This window comes from Poromitra crassiceps, assembly GCF_964638095.1.
Source record: "Poromitra crassiceps genome assembly, chromosome: 2".
Lineage (NCBI taxonomy): Eukaryota > Metazoa > Chordata > Actinopteri > Beryciformes > Melamphaidae > Poromitra > Poromitra crassiceps.
Window position 1 is genome coordinate 110,341,786 of NC_139624.1, and position 9,049 is coordinate 110,350,834.

The window sequence follows — 9,049 nt, forward strand, 5'->3', positions numbered from 1 at the left end:
TACCCAATCACAATGCAATATGTACAGCTCCAGATTTTACAGTGCCTATTTCCTCATTCATTCAAAGTGCACATCAAAGTGTATTAATTAGCGGAGCTTTACTGTATGTCAGAATCAAAATCTGCATTGGATAGTAGTCTGTCACTGAAGGAAAGTTACCGCTAAGTTACCACTTTTATTCACATCAGTCATTTGTTTTCTTTGTACAGCAGTTTCTGCCTCCACACAGCAGCTTATAAACTCAATAAAACCTACATGTCTTTTTTGCAAGTGGAAGTAATGTGTAATCTCAGTCTAAATTTTTACAAAATCCGTAGGCCTATTTAGACCAACAATTTAGAAATGTAGGCTCAATTAATAATTATCTCTATCACTCATGATGTATTTGGTCGCACTGATGGAATAATTCCTATAATACCAAATTAATACAAAATAAGGATAGTAAAAAAAAAAGCTGCTGAACTGAATCAACACGGTCCAGGCATAGTTTTCATTGATAAAATTACCCTATTTTGTGGTCACATATTGGCAGCAGAGTTGCATGCAGGACTAATGCTGGAAAAAATATGAAGATTTCAATCACATCATACAGGTGAAAAGCAACACAGTTGCAGCTGCAAAATGCAGGAGTAGCCTGTATATCTGTGTGTAGGCTATCCCATTAAAATGCTTAGATGTAGGCTATTCTGGCGTATATGACATGTCAGCCTCAGCTCCGTTGCGGACATGGCACCTTGGTGCCCTTTGTTGACGTTTATGGTAACCTTTTTACGCCAGTGATTTAGTGATATTTCTCCATGCACCGTTCAGCTGCAATCGGCGGGGTCAAACGTAGCTACTTGGGAGAAAATTCAAATGAATAAATATAAAAACATATTCCAAAGTGGTAAGTAGGTTTAATTTAATTATGTACAAGTGCAATGCTTCAGTCCTCGATTAATTCAACAGGAGCCATGTTGTTTTTGGGATTTTCATTTGAATGCAATCTATTTTTCATATGGATCATATATGAATGGTGACTCGCTGTTTCCAGAGAGCTGATTGGTCAGGTGGGTCTTTCATGGGTTTTGATCTTATCCTCTGAACTTAACCTGCCCAGGAACAGGTTAACCGTTCAGCATAAGTTGCCATTGTGATCTATCTCAGTAAGAAGTGAACTAATGTCGTAGCACAGCAAACCCAGAGTTAAACCTGAAGTTACCTCGCTATGCCACTAATCGTGCTTTGTGGTACAGGCCCCAGGATGGTTTTACCAGGCTAGAATGTCACATCAAACCTGTCAGATTTTGTTGTTGTGCGATATATTCAGCCATATTGCATTTTTGGTGTTTTATCAGCTGCTGGTCTTGTTTTTCCTCTGCAATATTTACAGATTAAGGTTGGTTCCTTCAGCCTGCTAAACCCATCCTGATAACTTGACCTCACATTCTTGTGTGTTCAAGTTATCACCAGGTTTTACCAGGCTAGGTTCGTTTTACCTGCTCATTGTAAGGATAAACTCTGGTTGTGAAGAAACACAACTGTTGGAAAGTTGGTATTGTTGGTATTATCACCATTATGGTTTTCATGTTCCGCTTCGACTATTCTGTCCATGTTCAACCTGATTTGTGTTTTGGAAATTAAAATCATCTCCTGAAGTTCAATATTAAATATCTAGAATACATGTATGTAGGGACCGTGTGGTTTAAGTTTTGTCATTTTGTTTGATATCGTAATCAGATATGTTGCTGTTCCGCTTTTGATAATGATGCATATTTCTGTCTGGAAACAAGTTTCTTGATGTCATTAAATGCTTCATTTGTTTTAAATGTGGATTATTAATTTTTTTCATATTTTATTTTATAATTTTCAGAACATAGAAAACAAAAACAGGCTCAGACAAAAAACAAAAACATACATATACCAACATTAATATTACAAAACAGCGCTACCAGCTGCATCAAGTTCCCATGTGCTTGTAAGAAATGTGCATGGAATCCCATGCAAGGGGTCCATGAGAAGTCAGCTGAGCAAGTTACTTGTCGTTCTTAACCTCATTTAAGTAGTCTAGAAATGGGTCCCAGATGATTGTGAATTTCCTACATGAATTGGTCCTCAGGAACCAAAATCTTTCCATATGTATAACAGATAGTCTGTCAGCCACAGCTGAAAAGAAGGTGGAGAGGGGGACTTCCACTCCTTCAAAATGAGTCTTGGCGATAGTCGTCCCCTGTGTCAGAGACTGTTGTATAGCCGTAAGGAGGAGCAGAGAGGACTCTGAGCAGCCGAAGATGGCGAGCTCCGCCTCCGGCTGAAGGGTCACTTTATAAGCCTTAGAGTACCAATCAAATATTTTGGCCCAGAATCCAGAGAGTGAAGGACAAAACCAAAAAGCATGGGACAATGTACCCTCTGACACCCGACACCTATCACATAGTGGTGAGACAGAAGGGTAGATCTTGTGCAACCTGGACTTTGAATAATGAAGACGATGAGTGACCTTAAATTGGATCAGTTGGTATCTGCTGTTAACTGAACAGAGCTGTAAATGTGGATTTGTTGACTGTCATTTATTTTGCATGGTGTGCTTGATTGAAAGGCTCCAGGCGGGCTCCTAAACTCATGAAAAAAGGGGGTGCAGGGGTCCTTGAGGGGGTTCCAGGGGTCCCCAGCAGATTATTTTCACTAGAATTCCAACCATACTGTAAGTAACAATTGGGAGAATTTTGGTATTTTCTGACAGGGAAAATCTTCATTATAAACAAATAACTAACCTGTTTTAAAGTCTTTTGATACCATCACACGATCTTTGAATGAGCACAAATTCAATCATACTGTAATGTAATTATGAAACAACCAACAAATTATGTGACCCAACTTTTTTGCCGATGGCCGATTGCAGTCAACAAGGCCAAGGATATATCGGTGTAACCCAAGTAACAATGACAGAATGTAGGACTCTTTTCTTCATGAGTTTCATACACTTACTTTCTGTTATAAAACATCTACAAGTGTGATGACCCTCCCACTCTCCTGGCTGTCTTGCAGGAGCCTGGTGTTTGGCCCGTTAGGCTGAGGCTGATTGGGTGAAACCTGGAGCCTTTAGGCCGATTTTCTACCAGCTTTGTATCATTACAAAACCCTAGTATACACAAATGAACAATGTTTAACTTCTCTCTATCTTGCCTGGACCGAGAGCTCCCCGTTCATTCACAGAACTTCCTGGAACAAATGACTCATTTGGTGCAGGAAGTTCTGCAAGTGAATGAGAGCAATAATGATAGTGACACGGACACCATGACAAAACTGCTCCAAATGACATCATTTGCACTAGGAAGTTCTGTGAAGGAACGGCGAGGACTCGGTCCAGGCAAGATGGAGGGAAGTTAAACATTGTTCATTAAATGAATAATGTTTAAAGTAGAGTCAAGTAAAGTACCGTATACACAAATATTATGTATAGCCTACTACTGATTTTGGTATGACACAAAGCTGGTTGAAAATCGGCAAAGTGTGCCTTTAAGAAGACCTTCAGACCATTCAGACTCTCCCTCCTCACCAATGCACCTTTTGGTCTGTTCATTTGTTTAATGTAGTATGTATTGTCTAGTTATTTTTCCCTTAGTTTTAGTTCGATTATTGTTTTAACTTTTACTATGACTCCCCTCATACGTTACAACCCAGCTCAAAAAAGTAACAACTGAGGTGAGTCATACACTTACAAATCCTCAAAAAAACGACTTGAGTCCTTGTACTTGAGTACTTTCCACCTCTGACTATTTCTGCAATAGGGAACGGTTTCGAACAGGGCTATTGTTTCCATTTTGACTAAAACATTTACCACCGATAGCTTTTTTGTGATCAATTTTAATTGTTTTGTGTGTGTGTTTGATACATAAACACAGGACAACACAACAAAGCACACACAAAAAGCACATGCATAAACACTCAAATCCCCCATCCATCACAGATAGCAATTAACAGGGTTCCTCACACATTTTCATGGATAAGATTTCAAAACCTTTCCATGACTTTTCAAGGATCCATAATAGGATTTACATGTAATGTGAGGCGGTGACTCTGAATCAATACTAGCCCCATAATGTTCCGCTGTATTTCTCCGTTCCGCCGAAACAGTGCCACATAACGTCACATAACGAAATTGGAAGTATCAAGTGGTTAGGGCATTCACGACTAGTGAATTTTACTAGTCGACTAGTCGTCCCTAAAGGTAGTCGACTAGTCGACTAACCGTTTTTAATTTATTTTTAATTAATTTTTTTTTTTTTTTTTTTTTAATCTTTAAGAAAGAACATGAGGTATTTACACGACATACATGAAATATCATATCCCATATCCCCCACAAAGAACATCAAAACACAACAAAACAAAACAAGAAAACTGCATAAGATACACAATAATCCAAGAACAAACAAGACTATTGGACAAACAACCAAACAAAAACAATGCATTCAGCTCCTATCCTGATAAGCCTAATGACACTGGGGTAAAAAGTTCTTAAAGTCAAACTCTGTATGTGGTTGCCATATTTTGGGGATGTCTAAGAATCTGCCTTTGCTCTTGTAGTAAATGTTATCCAACGTATGGTAGCTTGAGAGTTCATTCCACCAGTGAACTACAGCTGGGGGATTGGATGCTTTCCAATTTAAAGCTATGCATTTCCTAGCTGCCAACAGGGCAAGATCTATGTATTTACTTTGAATGCATTGTTTTTGTTTGGTTGTTTGTCCAATAGTCTTGTTTGTTCTTGGATTATTGTGTATCTTATGCAGTTTTCTTGTTTTGTTTTGTTGTGTTTTGATGTTCTTTGTGGGGGATATGGGATATGATAGTCCATGTATGTTCTTTCTTAAAGATATAAAAAAAAAAAAAAAAATTTTTTTTTTTTTTTTTTTTTTTGCTAAAACGACTAGTCGACTACTAAGCACAGTGTCGACTAGTGGTTTTACTAGTCGACTAGTCGACTAGTCTGTGAATGCCCTACAAGTGGTTAAAACGCTCTCCTACCCGTCTCCGACATCAGATCGCAGATCCAAAGATATAATAATCTCCTTGTGGAAGCCAGTAGTATGGGCGGGGGTGTTAAAATTATATTCCTGCCTGAAACAACCGTTTAAAAGCAATCTTTCCACAGCCTGTGCCGAATTTACAGCAGGGTGTGTTTGATCTTACTGTCATGGTGCACCACTTGCATGCGGCGAGCAAACAACATTGCAGTCACATGGATACGGCGGCACAGTGATCAAATTCAGCGCACCTGGGAAGCAAAACACGTCATGAAATACTCAAACTCCCCGGTTCCTGTTGGCGCTGGGATGCTTCTCTCCTCATTTCGGCACAGGCTGTGGAAAGACTGCTTTTAAACAGTTGTTAACACAGGAATATCATTTTAACACCTCCCGCCCATACTATTGGCTTCCGCAAGGAGATTATTATATCTTCAGATCTGCAATCGGACATCGGTGACGGGTATAGAGCATTTTAACCACTTGATGCCCCCAATTCCGTTATCTGACGCTGTTTCAGAGGAATGGAGAAATACAGCGGAACATTATGGGGCTAAATACCAGAAATTATAAGTATGGACAAATAGGATTTTAGTGCTTTAGTGGCACTGCATCATTGTTGTGTTACATTATGTGGAAGGTTATCCACAGGAAGATTACTGTAACAATTTTATTACACACAAAATTCCATGGCTTTCCCAAAACTTTCAAGGATTTTACTAATTCCATTACTTTTCCAGGCCTGGAAAACAAGATGTTGAAATTCCATGACTGTACCAGGTTTTCCATGACATTTGGAACCCTGAATAAAATGTTTACTCTCCTGTGTGGATTTTCATGTCTTTTCAAGCTTACTTTATGAACAAAACATTTACCACAGACTGAGCAATTAAATTGTTTCTCATCTGTGTGTGTTGCATCCTAGAAAAAAAACATAACTGACACATTGTTTTGAATTCATGTTTACATCAGACTATTGATACTATTATTTTCTATCCGAGAAATACTTATTGCTTAAGTTATACATTCACAAAGCTACAGAATAAGTGCTAGATCTTGCTGGAGTAAGTTGCATTTATAGAGCACTGTCCCTTTAAGAGATTCTCTAAGATCTGTGTATCTGTACAAGGTCTGTGTTTTTTTTGACAGTAGAAGAAGAAGTCGAGTGTGCTGAACAGACATGAAAATGCTTTGTAACGAACCCGAGCCTTTCTTTTATTAAATGTCAAATGAAGATGAGCGTGGAGCACGGTTCATTTTAAGGGTGCAACATGTGGACTATTCAAGACTGATTCTCACCAAAATCTTTACCACAGACTGAGCAATGCAATGGTTTCTCACCTGTGTGGACTATCATGTGTGTCTTCAAGTTTGATTTATGACCAAATCGTTTACCACAAACTGAGCAATTAAATGGTTTCTCATGTGTATGGACTATCGTGTGTCTTCAAGTATGATTTATTACCAAATCTTTTACCACAGACTGAGCCATTAAATTGTTTCCCACCTGTGTGGACTATCATCTGTCTCTTCAAGTGTGATTTATGACCAAAGGCCTTATCTTGGTACAGGCGATATCCTTTATTTGCGCTTGCGCACCTGTTTGTGTGCCTTAAGATAGCAGACCGCCTTGCGCAAGTGTCCAGGTGTTATGCTGAGTTTTGCACCCCCGCCCGGCAGCAGCTAAACGCATTCCCACCTCACGGGAGCATATTGTATTGATTTATACACAAATGTAACTGTTTAAAAGTGATATAATTGTCTGGGTAGACAATTATATCACTGTTTTTTAAGTTAAAACAGCCCCGAAATATGGTGGGGTTGCAATTCTGGATTTCTGGAATTCTGGGTATGCGGAAACGTTCACGGCACCTGCCGCAGGCACAAATTAAAGCCGTGCCAAATCATCTGCCCCCCCCAAAATGCCAGCGTAAACGGGATTTGGGCGGCCTTAAGCACCATAATTATTCACAGCACAGGTGTGGTCAGGCAATGCCAGTTCATTACATCAAACAAACCAATCAGATTCCCGTCTCGCAATCGCTGTGTGTAATTCTCTACATGCGTAATAGAGTGGACTCACTTGTGCCGAAGACAGAGAGAGATGGAGAGAGCTTATTGACAGATCGTCTGTGGTGCCAACGATCCTATGGGATAGGTGAAGGTGAATAGCCTATGTCCATTGTCCAACAGGTTTTCTCAAAATTTCCCTCTTTGCGATGTGATAAAAGTTTCTCAGTGAGTTATAGTTGATTGCCTCACTGAATTATTTGCTAATACCCAATTTTAGCAGCAGAATTTGATGTCCTGGCGTGGCAAGGCTGTGCGTAATGACATATCCAAAAGGCATTTTACTCTGCGCAGCATGGAGATTATGGTGCGCTCAAGCGCACCGGGGTATTTAGCGCGTAAGAGCTGCTTTTAAAAGCTCTTAGCGTAAAGCAATTGCGCGCTGCTGACGATAGGATAATGCCAACTATCCCCACATTTTAGCGCTGAAACACCTGGTTTGGCATGTGGCACGCCTATGTCCAGTCCAATTATAACAGGCATGTGCTTGTGCACACCCCCAATTTGCATGGCGGCAGCGTTAAACTAGCACAAAAGCTAAATTACTGCTTTTGCGAAGATAGGGCCCTAATCTTTTACCACAAACTGAGCAACTAAATGGTTTCTCGTGTGTGGACTATCATGTTTCTTCAAGTATAATTTATTACCAAATCTTTTACCACAGACCGAGCAATTGAATTGTTTCTGACCTGTGTGGATTATCATGTGTCTATTCAAGCTTACTTACTGACCAAAACCTTTACTACAGACTGAGCAATGAAATGGTTTCTCACCTGTGTGGACTATCATGTGTGTCTTCAAGTGTGATTTATGACCAAATATATTACCACAAACTGAGCAACTCAAGATTCAAGATTCTTTATTGTCATTGTCATTTGCACAACAATGAAATTGAAGTGCGTCCTCTGCAGTGTAAAAGGTTAAAAAGAGCTATAAGGACAGTCAATAAACTAAAACACATCACGTACAAATATAAATAATGTAAACAAGTCTCTGTTAGGAGAGAAAAAAATAGATAGGCTAAAAGACAAAACCATTCATACATTTCAAGTCTTTCTCCTTGCTCATTGCACATCTCCACAAAATTGCACTAAGAAAAAGCACGTCTCCACAAAATTGCACTGAAAAAAGCGGCAAAAAAAGGGCTACAAGTGCATTTATTGCTTTTGGATGGACGTACCAAACAAAGTTTTTGAACAAGTTCTTGTAGAAACATCGCAGATTCACAATATCACATATTTTAAGCCAATACATTTTATTTTTTAATCAGGCTCTAGCTAACGGCAAACAAAGAAGATTTTTTGGCGCACGTTTCCTTGGTTTACGCGGCCAAAAGTGGTGTAAAGCATGCCCGCTCAAGACTACCTGATAGGAGCTCTCTCAAAGTGCCTCACCCTGTAACAAACATATCAATATATAGCCTAGGCCCTAGGCCTAGGCCATGAGCCAGGGCGCCAATTTTGGCCCACAGGTACCATATTATGGAAACAAACTTTCATAGTGATTTTTTGCAAAGTCTACACACCCCTACTGCTAGAAAATGTGATAGCAATGCAGCAGTTGCCTCCAAATGTGTGCTATCACCCATTTTATAACCCCATCAGTGGAGCTGATCAGTGGCCAGCAGATCAGACTGTGTGTGTGTGTGTGTGTGTGTGTGTGTGTGTGTGTGTGTGTGTGTGTGTGTGTGTGTGTGTGTGTGTGTGTGTGTGTGTGTGGAAAGTGAGTGGGCAGTGCTTGCCCCACCCTCATTACCACCACTGAGGTGCCCTAGAGCAAGGTCCTCAACCCCATCAGTGGAGCTGATCAGTGGCCAGCAGATCAGACTGTGTGTGTGTGTGTGTGTGTGTGTGTGTGTGTGTGTGTGTGTGTGTGTGTGTGTGTGTGTGTGTGTGTGTGTCAGTGTTGGGGGTAACTCATTACAAAAGTAACATATTACATGTAATATATTACTTTTAACAGTAACTCAGTAA